Source organism: Neovison vison, chromosome 1 (genome assembly GCF_020171115.1).
Source record: "Neovison vison isolate M4711 chromosome 1, ASM_NN_V1, whole genome shotgun sequence".
Taxonomy (NCBI): domain Eukaryota; kingdom Metazoa; phylum Chordata; class Mammalia; order Carnivora; family Mustelidae; genus Neogale; species Neogale vison.
The window spans coordinates 116,314,630-116,327,217 of NC_058091.1; the positions used below are offsets into that span (position 1 = coordinate 116,314,630).

Below are 12,588 nucleotides of genomic sequence, written 5' to 3' on the forward strand. Positions count from 1 at the left end.
CAGTAAAGTCTAAAAGACTTTACAGTAAAGTAATTACAGTAAAGTCTGAAAGAAACACTTGGACATGGTATAGAGATTCAAAAAGTATATAACTACAGTTCCAAAATAGAGAAGATGAGAGAATGGATGTCTTAAGAAATGCAAGCTGAAAACTTTCCAAAATGTATGAAACATCAATCCACAATTTCAAAAATGAGTATGAGCACACAGTAGTATAAATATAAAGACAAAGCACAGACAGGCATATACAATTAAAACTCTGAAACCCATGAAAGAAATACTGAAAGCAATAAAGAAAATTAAGCCAATTTCCTTCAAACAAGTAACTCTAAGTTTAAAAATGTACTTTGAATATAAATTTCCATGTTATATTAATTAGTTAATTTTTCTTGCTCTCCCCCCATTAAACTTTTGTTCCAATGGGTCTCAGAAATCTGTCACAGATTTTTGATTGGGTTGTTTCCATTTAAAAGTACTGATTTTAAAAACTAGTGACCTGAAACTGCTACACACACACAAAACAAATGGTCCGCAAAAATTCCTCTCTTTCCCAAGGTTTTATGATGCACTGTTATCATTAACCAGCCTTTTACTATTAAATGGCCAACTGACACAGCAGTTCTAAGCTGTTCTCTCACTACTGATTAAAACTAGGGTGGTGGGTATTGGGGATAATACTCATCTAGTTTCTCAACCTCTGGACAGACCTGGGGACCTTGCCAGCTCCAGCTACCTTCTTGTCCACAGCTATGACGACACCCACAAGCAACTGTCTCATGTCGCCAACAACAAAACGGCCCAGAGGAGGATAGTCCCACAAACTGTCAACACACATGGGCTTGCCAGGAATCCTATCAACAATGGCAGCATCACCAGATTTCAAGAACGTGGGGCCATCTTCAGCCTTTTTTCTAGAACACTGAACAATCTTCTTCAGCTCAGCAAACTCGCCAGCAATGTGAGCCATGTGACAATCCAGTGCAGGTGCTTATCTGGCACTGATTTAGCTTGGAGAGTTCAGGATAATCCAATGAGCCATGAATCCCACTGCTTCCAAAACTATCGCCACAAGGAACACCTTTGACAAGTATGTTCTTGCCATTGAAGCCCACGCTACCCCCAAGTAGAGCCTCACTCAGAGCTTCATGGTGCATTTCAACAGACTTTACTTCAGTTGTAACACTGACTGGAGCAAAGGTGACCAGGTTTAAGAACACCAGTCTCCCTTCAGGGACACTACTAATATCACCAATCGCATAGACGTCCTAAAGAACTAGATGCAAGTGTTCGTCAGCTGGATGAGTCGGTAGTAAAGTACAATCCAGAGTTTCTGACAGTACGGTTCCACTGGCATTGCCATTCTTCTGGGTGACTCCATCCTTGGAAACAAGTCACGTTAGCACTGAGCTGCACTATGTTGTCACCATTCCAACCAGAAACTGGCACAAATGCTACTATGTCAAGGATGTAGCCAATTTTCTTAACGTAGGTGCTGACTTCCTTAATGATTTTATCATACCTCTTCTGGCTTTTGGGTTGTTCAGTGAAATCCATTTTGTTAACACCAACAATTAGTTGTTTCACACCTGGTCTGTAAGCCAGAAGGGCATGCTCAGAGTCTGCATATTCTTGGAGATACCTGCTTCAAACATATAGTTGCCGGGGCCTGGGAAATTAAGTGCGGGGGTTTTGGAGCAGCTGGCTCCTAGCACGCCAAGGTTCTGCCTCCCAACTCCCACTTCCTCCACAGGTACTTCTTCCACAAGGAGCGCCTCAGCTCCTCCTGTCCCTCCCCACCCGTCGTGGTATGGAATATGGAAACATAACGATTGCAGCAGAGGCCAAGTGTCTCCCCCGGGGCTGGCCCTTAGCAAGGCCCTGCGGTGTGGGCAGGAGCCCTCGGGCGGCCGCTGGGAGACTCAGGAGCTGGGAACAGCAATGCTGTAAAGAAAGGAGGGGAGCGAGCCTAGGTGAGCAGGGGTCCAAACAAGGCCACCGGGCTGACCACAGAGTACTTCAAGAGAGCCGAGGACAACTGGCTAGCCCAGTGAGGGCGGAGCCTGCAGCCACCATCTACTTACTTCTCGGATTTAAACCCAGTTTGCGGAAGCCAGGATGTCATCCCTGGAACAACAGATGGAGGGGGGTCTTTGAATCCCCTGTCTTAAAGCAAGGGAAACAACTCTGGTTCTGATGAACTAGTGCTTCTCCCTCACTGCTGGAGAGAAATCTAGGTGCTGTTTTATGGGAAACTGTGGAATGTGCCCCTGGGTGCAAATTGAACAAAAGGGAAATGCTCAGACCAGTAACTATAGCCTGGTGTTCTCCCTTCAGTTCCTGCTGCTGTCCTATGGTCTGTTAATTCCTTCGTGGAACTACTCTGAATGGCTCCTGTCATCCTGGTGATTGTTGCTATCCAGGATACTGTGATTCTCTGCAACATCAGCACCATTTTCCTCCTGTTCTTCAACAGCTTCCTCTTCCAGGCTGGCCTGGGCAACCCTGTATTCCAGAAGTTCAAAGGGACCGCCCTCCTCACAGTTGTGTTATTTGCCCCCAGCATCTTTCTTCATGCCTGGGTCATGACTTAACACTGGAAAAACTCCCAACTGCTTTGTCAGGAGAGAGGGACTTCAAACTCCGTTTGTATTCCGGAGACTAGCACAGCAGTGTTACAGTGTTATTTCTGCAAACCGGCAGCTGTGAGACTGGGCCGAGGGGGTCCTCGCTTCTACCAGGACTCTTTATGCCTGCATAAGTTCACCAAGGCCAAAGGTAACCAATTCTTGCCGCATTGGTGGATGCCCTTCCATCTTCACAGAGGCTACATTTGTGTCTCTGTGGGATGGGGGTTGGCTCTAAGCACACAAAACAGTTTAACTTACCTAGGACAGGTTCAGGCCACTCGTGTTGAGCAGTTAAGACAATAGATCCTCTCTCTTGCACATTAAAGTGTTTCCCAGCATAGATTTCTGTAGATAAGGGTCCCTAGCCTCCACCTCAGTTCTTCCCCCTTTCCTTCCTGTTCTCCACCCCTTTCCTCACACAAAGGTGGTAAAGAGTGACATTTAAAGCTCCTGACTGATCACACCGAAGACATTTAGAATTTATACCCGATGCCTTTTTTCTTTATTTTTACATTTTAAAAATGGGAAATAAATTGAATTATTTTTCCATAAAAAATTTTCTTATTTGAAAAATCAATATTAGAACTCTGAAGCCTAAGGGCTCATGTATAAACTAATGTTAGAGTCATCAGTCCCATCTTTTTAAAGTGGTTTATTTTTGATTATGTTAACATTTAGTGATTGTAAAATTATTACAGTTCAGACTAGAATAGTAATAGACTAGATGTATATACTGATAAGTATATACAAAAGTATATCCCTTGTTGAATTTAACTGGCCTACATCTTATACATTTGTATAAAATTTGAAGATTTTAAGAAATATCAAAAGTATGTGTACATACACATAAGCACACATGTGAACATATGCATGCATGTGTGTGTGCTGTACAGACAGAAGGTATACCCTAGTGTGTTCATCCTGTTTCTCAAAACAAAGCTTGGGTATAAATCTCAGCTCCTGAGAGACACTTCTTTGCAGTCCTTTTTTTCTTATCAGTATAACATTTCTTCTGTGATCATGACCTTGGTACATTTATCAGATACTCTTTCTTACAGAGTATACCGTTCACCCATCAAGCACTTGCTAAATAAAACTAGATTAAAGTAAATTAATCCATGGTAATGTTCATTGTTTATTAATATATTACTATGTTGGGGATCCTGGGTAACAGAGTAAATTGGTTTTGGCAAAAGTTTTGGAAAATGCACTTTAACCCAAATGAAAAATATTTTACTGCTGAAATTTCAAATATGTGGCCTGTCAAATCAACAAGTATTTTATATGTAGGAGCCTTCTCATTTTTTATCTCCCAGTAAAGTTAACCATGATATTTAGGTATCATGCATATTATATACATATAATTTTACATACATATTATGTAGCAGCAGGTATTTTTGTATGATTTTAATTTACATCACACACACACTTTAGACGCACATGAAGTAACAGCACTAAAAATGTAAGAATAGCTTTCAGGTTTTCCTAAACTGAGATTTATGTCCTTGAATTTTTAGGCATCACGAGACTGCCTCACAGAAGGTATTGGCTTATGTTTTTCTTTTTTTAATTTTTTTTTAAGGATTTATTTGTGTATTTGAGAGACAGAGAGCAAGCAAGCAAGCACACAGAAGGAGAAGGAGAGGCAGACTCCTCACTGAACAAGGAGCCCAATGCAGGGCTGGATCCTAGGTCCTTGAGATCATGACCTGAGAGGAAAGCAGCCGCTTCACTGACTGATCTTGAGTTCAACCAGATTTGTGTTTGAAAGTAAAAGTCTAAGCGCTGCTACATCCAGATAATAATTTCAAATAAACCTAACAATTGTAAGTTTTTAAGCGTCACTACCATTGGACCAAATAGACTGAAGTGTAAGTTTCTAGGAATATTCCTACCAAAAATATATTGCTACAAAGATGGGTAGAAAATATTTAATATAATTTCTCTAATACTTTATGAAAAAAAAAAACAAATGAAAGTCACTTCTCTGGTACACACATTTTTTCATTAATTTAGATAAAATACTGTGTGCCCCTCTACACTTTTTTTTTTAAACAAAATTTTAGATGGTGCATATACTCAGGAAATAGCCCAAATCATTCTTTGTTGATGGAGAAAAGTTCAAAGTTACTACCTACTATTGAACTAGGTTTAAATTTGAAATACCACTACATTACTTCTTTCTCCATGAGCACCCTAGAAGATTTATTTCACATGCTTATGTTTTATAGATACAGGTTAAATACTTCTTTCCAAATTCAGCTATAAACAATATTGAAATTGGTGTTTATAATTCTCATTCAAATGGTTTATACTTTTCCATGTTTCTCCATTAAAATATCTATTGTTCTGAGCATGCTCAAAATCTGTATTAGTGGAACTTGATGCGTTCCCAACTCGATCTTTTGTTCACTCTCTTACTGTAGAGATGCACAAAGAATGATACATGTTGGTGCTGACTGTATTCTATTGCATGCATTCATCAGTTTAATTACCTATGATTAAACAAATCCACACTGAGATAAATTACATATAAAACCATTCCAGTACTTCCTGCAATATATTTTTCCATCACCTTGAGAGACAATATGGTGAGGAAAGAGCTGAAATGATTACCACTTCCTTTTACTTCCTGCTTTGATTTACACTTACATAAGAAACATTTTTTTACTACTACCAGTATGGCTATTTTTATTTAAGCAGACTTAAGATATGAATCCTCTAACTATAAAACATAGACTGGTAGATCAAGGATTTAGTATGTCTACTGGCCTCAGACTGCAATACAGTTTGTAGTTAACCCGTCAGCGATCCACATGTTAGATCATAACGCTGCGATTCAAACTAGATTAAATCGGGCACTATGTCATCATCAGATGTTTTACATATTATATGGCTTGGGAGCTTAAGAATCATTTTTTAGCATAAAGAATGTTTAGTATAACATTTTATGAGCGCTACACACAGATCATTTCACTAGGAGAGCAGTAAAACAGATCTGAGCCCAAGGAAGCTGCATATGCCATCTCAGAAGGATTCTTTCTTGGAACTGATAATCATTATTCTAAAATGAACTACATTCTAATGTATTTTCAAAGAGGACATTTTACCATATTCTTCTACATGTTTCTAAAATAGGCAAGGTAAATACTGCTATTCAAAAAAAAGTGAGTTTTCCTTTTCTTTAATTTTGTTAAGATTATTTATTTATTTATTTGACAGAGAGAGAGATCACAAGTAGGTAGAGAGGCAGGCAGAGAAAGAGGAGGAAGCAGGCTTCCCACTAAGCAGAGAGCCTGATGTGGGGCTCAATCCCAGGACCCTGAGATCATGACCTGAGCTGAAGGCAAAGACTTAACCCACTAAGCCACTCAGGTGCCCCAAAAGTGACACTAGATGGGGTAAATAGAAAGCAAAGCATTTTTCAAAGAAATAAACTTTGAAAGAAAGTAAATAAAAGAAAGAAAGAAAATAAACATTTTTATATGTAAAAAAAAGTTGCTGGAGGACACTCATGTTAATGTTTTCCCTTAGGGGGAAAACGATTTGATGTTAGTGAAACAACAGATTTCATTTTCAAGCATGAGGAAGATGGGGAAGCCCATTCAAGGGTTTTCGTTTAGCTCCTCAAAAACTTTGACTCTGGGGCGCCTGGGTGGCTCAGTGGGTTAAAGCCTCTGCCTTTGGATCAGGTCATGATCCCAGGGTCCTGGGATCCAGCCCAGAGTCTGGTTCTCTGCTCAGCAGGGAGCCTGCTTCCTCCTCTCTCTCTCTCCCTGCCTGCCTCTCTGCCTACTTGTGATCAAATAAATAAATAAAAAATCTTAAAAAAAAAAAAAAAAGAAATTTGACTCCACCACAGTTTGGAGCTAAACAACCCCTCTTTCAACCCAGCATGGGCTTTGAGAATCTCTGAAATATTGTGCTAAGGAGGATTGATGAATACATTCAAATCATATTAAATATGAATTTTAGTGTAGATATAGTACCATTGTAAATATACATACACATTTATGATGAACAGAAATCTGGGAAGATATAGATAAAAAATTAACACAGTATAGCTGCAGTGTGATTACAGATGTGTTTTCTTTTTTGCTTTTATAAATGACAGTCCTTTAAACAAAACCTTTATTCATTTATAAATGTTTAATAACAACTACTATACCAAAACTATTGTTTTAGGTTCTGAATAGTGAACAAAAATTATTATGTTGATTATAAAATTAGAGTAATTTCTATTTGAAAATATAAATTTGATATGGTGAAAATTTTGTAGAATTTTATACTTGAAAACCATGATTATTTCTGCATGATAAGAATAATTCTTTCTTGATTCTTTCTGTGGTTGTTAAAAATATTCTAAAATACAGTAAGACTATTATTACAAAAAAAAATCAAAAACTGTCTTAAAACCTTACATTCATCTCAAAATTATGATTTACATTTTCTGTCCCAATTGTTCTATTATCTATCATTGAAAAAACACTCATTCTGGAAATATCACCACCTTGACGACCATGTTTTTCTTCTTCACTATTTTCAATGGTTGGTGTCTTTTTGCTCTTTTAAAGCTCAATTTCTGCCTCATTAACAATAACTATGTAAATACATCATTTTATTACTAAATAATTTAAATTTTGCCTTATTCACTCACTTCCTTTTTATCTTACATTATTTTCCTCTCATCTCTGTTCTTATTAATTTTTGCTTGAATTTCATGGATTTGTGTTCTATTATGAACTTTAAAAAGTAACTTAAAAATGAATTTAAGTTTTTATTTAAATTCCAGCTAGTTAACATACAGTGTAATATTAGTTGCAGGTGTACACTATAGTGATTCAACACTTCTGTAAGATACCCTGTGCTCATCATCATAAATGCTCTTCTTAATCCTCATCACCTATTTTACCCATCCCCACTCGTAACCATCCATTTTTCTCTATAATTAAGAGTCTGTCTCTTGGTCTTTCTCTCTCTTTTTTCTTTTGCTCACTTGATTTTTTAAATTCTACACATGACTGAAATCATATGGTATTTGTCTTATTCTGACTGGCTTATTTCATTTAGCAATATGTATTCTAGCTCCATCCACATCATTGCAAATGGCAAGATTTCATTCTTTTTATGGCTGAGTAATATCTCACTGTATATTACGCAGCCATAAAAAGAATGAAATCACACACACACCCTTCATCCACTCTTCAGTTGACAGATAGTTGGACTGTTTCTGTAATTTGGCTATTGTAGATAATGTCCCATGTATCCCTTTGAATTGGTATTTTTGGATTCTTTGGGTAAATACTTAGTAGAAAAATTGCTGAGTTGTATGGTAGTTCTATTTTTACCTTTTTGACCAAACTCCATACTGTTTTCCAGAGTGGCTTCACCATTTTACACTCCCACCAACAATGCAAAAGGGTTTCCCTTTCTCCACATCCTTGACAACACCTGTTAGTTCATCTGTTCTTGATTTTATTCATTCTGACAGGTTTGAGTAGATAGCTGATCACAGTTTTTTATATCCCTAATGACCAGTGATGTTGAGTATCTCTTCATGTGCCTGTTGACTATTTGTATGTCTTCTTTGGAAGAAGGGCTATTCATGTTTCCTGCCCATTTTTTAATTAGATTATTCATTTTGGGGGTTTTGAGTTTCTTAAGTTCTTTATATATTTTGGATACTAACCTTTTATTAAATATGTCACTCGCAAATATCTTATCTTATTCTGTAATTTGCCTTTAGTTTGTTGTTTCCTTCACTGTACAGCTTTTATTTTGACAAAGTACTTCATAACAACATGGAAAAGAATGAAAGTGGACCATTTTCTTATGCCATACACAAAAATTAATTCAAAATGGGTTGAAAACCTAAATGTGAGTCATAAAACCATAGGAGAACTATGGAAGTACTATAGGAGATCTCAGAAAGTAAACTCTGACATTGGCTATAGCAACTTCTTTCTAGATATGTCTCCTGAAGCAAGGGGAACAAAAATAAAAATAAAACAATGAGACTTCACCAAAATAAGTGGTCTTCTGATTATTAATCAGCTATCTTTTCTAAAGTATGGCCTAGTTCCCTCTTTTCAGATTGACAGGTCTTTTTACTGGTCAAGCAGATACACCCCGACAACATTTATATGTTTGTTGTTGTTTTTTGGTGATTGTCCCTTTTTCATTTGCATAGTATATAATCAGATAATTCAATTAATATGTATTTGGCAAGATATAAGAATTGTCCATGCAATGACCTCCTATAAGAGGACTCATTCTCATTTTTATTCTAAGAGCAGGAAGGAATGTTTATATGGAGTGGCCCTAAACTTATCTACTGGGTATTTTTCTCAGTATCTATTAGACTCAGTTGGGAAGACTTATTGCCTGATTCCTTAGAAAACATAAACCTTTTTATGCTTTTATGTTAACTATAAAACATAAACCTATTTCTCAGTATACATGTTACATGGTCTTTTCTTGTTTCTTCTTCCATTTCCAACAGTTTTCTCAAGGAAACTGCAATTTGGGGGGAGACAGTTAGGGATGACTAAAATACCCGCAGTGGGTATTTTAGCACAAGCACTGATATACTGATTTTCACAGTAGTTTCAAGTACAACTAATTTTTAAGACCAGATCTCCAAGTGCCATTTTGAAGTAGTACCAGGCCAATAATCACTAAAGAATGCCACTTAAGACCCAGTAATTATTTTAAGACAAATAATACTCAAAATCATAGTTATTTTACACCATTAGAAAATAGACATGGGAATATGAACCCTATGAATACAAAAAAGTAACAAGTCTCCTGCTAGGTGAGATCCATGGTGGATTTAACCTTTAATAGAGAAGTGAGAGGAGGAAGAAACCTCCTTAAATGCTGTTAAGACAGCTGAAATTTAAACATGGGAAATGACCGTCTGTCCCTAGAGTTGAGGCAGAAGTAAGGGTCACTTGTTGTCAAGGGACAGCAAGGAGCCTGGTAGAGTAAGGATGTATGTAGAGGAATAGGAGAAAATTAACAGGTGGCTGGACCTTACACAATGCATCAGGAACTCTATCCTTCAATCCCAGGTGAATAACTTGGAAGATGAAACAGTCTCATTTTTATGGGAAACCATTTTTATCAATTTTTTATACAAAGTATCTCACATTTAATAAAATATTAAGAAATGTAAAAACATATTACTATCATAATAATGCTATCAGACACAGAAATGTCCAGATGTTGGAATTACAGAAACGGATTAGGGTAATTATGATTAATATGTAAAATAATTTTGAGAAGTAAGCAACATAAGGGAATAAATAATGTTTTTCAATGAAGAGATGGAAATTTTCAAAATCAGTGAATGGAAATGTTATGATTAAAAAAAACTCATATTAGGCATTAAGATTTGGGGGGGGCCTTTGAGTGAACTGTAAATAACAGATAAAGATCAATAAATACATACATTTCAGACAAAATATGGAAATAGTTATCTCCAGCAGACCTGCTAAATAAAGTCTGTTAAAAGAATTTCTTTAGACTGAAGAGAAAAGATACCATATAGAAAAGTAATTCTGAATAGATAGCACTGCCTGGAAGAATAAATAGATGGTAAATACAACAATCTAAAAAAAACCCCAAAACTAAATAACCTCTTCATAAATTAGTAGTTGGCCTCATTAATATCCTTCATCCAGTCTTTAATTAGGCAAAGAAAGACAGTAAATATATAGCAGATTGGAAGAGCTGTGTCATTCTGACTTAACTGATATTATATAACATCACACTGAATATTGGTAAAATCACACTGAATATTGGTAAAAGACACATTTCTCTCAAATGTACTTTGATCAGTAATCAAAGCCATATGCTGAGCCACAAAATAGGTCACATTTTGTTAGAAGAGAATTTGTACAGAATTTGTTCTGTACTACAGTAGTATCCAATTCTAAGTCACTAAGTAGTATAAATCTAGAAAAATCTCCACATGCTGAAGATTACACAATCTATTTCTAATAGATCATGAGTCTAAAAATAAAACCTCAAAAATAATTGATGAAAACACAACTTATTAAAAGTTGTCTCATAAACTAATCAGTGCTTAGATTTATAGCATTAAATGCAATAAAGAAAAAGGAAAAAGGAATCCAATCTAGGACATAAACTTTCACATTAGTGGAGGGACACCAAGGTGGCTCAGTGGGTGGAGCATGTGACTCGATGTGAGTCAAACCCCATACTGGGTACTGAGATTACTTAAAAAAAAATCCTAAAGAAGCTAGTTGAACAAAGTAATCCCAGAGTAAGTCAAAGTTGTCAACATAAAAAAAAAAAAACCCTTCTACATACTTAATTTATTCCATTAAAATTAAAGGAGAAATATCATATGCTAACTGCAAAAGATGTGAATACACTTGAGAAAATACAACATACATTCATGAGATAAAATTGATCAGTAAACGAAGAATACTAGTAAATTTTCTCAACTTCATAAATTAAGTCTCAAAAACAAATTTAAAACCAACAACATGGCTGATACCATAATTAATGCTGAAATACAGACCACCTTACCCATGCTCAGGAACAAGACAACATGTTTCAGTCCAAGATCATACAGCTAGTTCAGTAATCAATAGTCCTAAAGTCAAATTATACCTCAAAATAATATTTTAATAGCTAAGAAAACAAGAACCAGAATGGTATTTTGAAAATATTACAAAGACTGCACAACAACCACAATAAACCACATAAAGAATAATCATTTAAGGCTCTCATTCTCATGTTTTCAATATATTTATAGATAAAAACACACAAATACGCACACACATACATATGTATCTCTAACTCTTGTCAATATCAATATTATCTGAGGCTTTCCAAAATTAAATGTAGCAGGTGATCTCTGCTTTCAGTGTGATCTCTCAACTATCAGGAAACTATGGTATGTGGGGTTTCTAATTCATCTGTAATGCTTTCTCAGAACTTTGAGAGTCACTGAAAAGAAGAGATTTCACAGTCTTGGCTTCAAACAGGACCATAAAAATAGTTCTTGACCTATTTATTCAAGTATGTTGTACTCTTAGGTATCACTTAAAAAATTAGATGATGTATTTCAAACTGTAATGCTTGGAGAAGATAAGGAAACAATTTAACTCATAATGAAATTAAGTTCAGAGATTTTATATAAATTTATAGATTATGGCTTTATATAAGACAATCGGATGGTTATTGGTAGCACATAAACATGAAACCTTTCTTATGTACAGTTAGAGATGTAACAGAGTGAGGAAAATATTTCCTTTATGTGCTAGTAGTACTGTCACATAAAGGAAATATTTTCTTAACCCTGTTACATCTCTAACTTATAATAATTATTTGTTTCCATGCCTCCTTTCATATTATTTTATCCACTCCCGAAGGAAACTCATAGAGAATAGTTATCCTACTCGGCCTCAAACCTGAACACAGGTCCTAACTCAATATAGGAGTTTTGAATTTAATTAAATTGGATTTTAAGGATAAAGCAGACATCCCTAAATTCTAGAGAAAGCAGAACAAGACTCTTGGGATAAAAACATGAACCAACTAGAAAAGCCAACACACAAGGAGAATTTGGACATGATAGTGTTTAAAAAAAAAAAATACTCTGAAAAACACTGTAGTAGCCAATTACAGAAAACAAAACAAAACAAAATTTGTTCACCACAATGGAATATTTTGTAGTTAAAACATAATGTTAACCTTTCATGGGACAACTATTTATATAAACATAAATCCATTATGCATTCTGAAGAAAAACTTGGGAAAAAATGACTTGAATATCTATATAGATGTCTCCTTCTGCTGTTGAAAGCATGATCATTTTGAGATTGCATGGAGTAAACCATCAGGGGTTACTCAACAATCTTCAGGTGAACTATTAGGGAGAAATTACCTCCTCTTAGAACAGAGCAATGGTATAGTAACTTGTAAG

The 12,588-nt window shown here is 35.8% G+C and overlaps 2 pseudogenes; one reads left to right on the plus strand and one right to left on the minus strand.

Moving 5' to 3' along the window:
• Window positions 1-682: 682 nt before the first annotated feature.
• Window positions 683-1,652, minus strand: LOC122903618 (annotated as a pseudogene).
• Window positions 1,653-2,259: 607 nt separating this feature from the next.
• LOC122903725 overlaps window positions 2,260-12,588 on the plus strand; it is a 33,810-nt pseudogene continuing 23,481 nt past the window's right edge.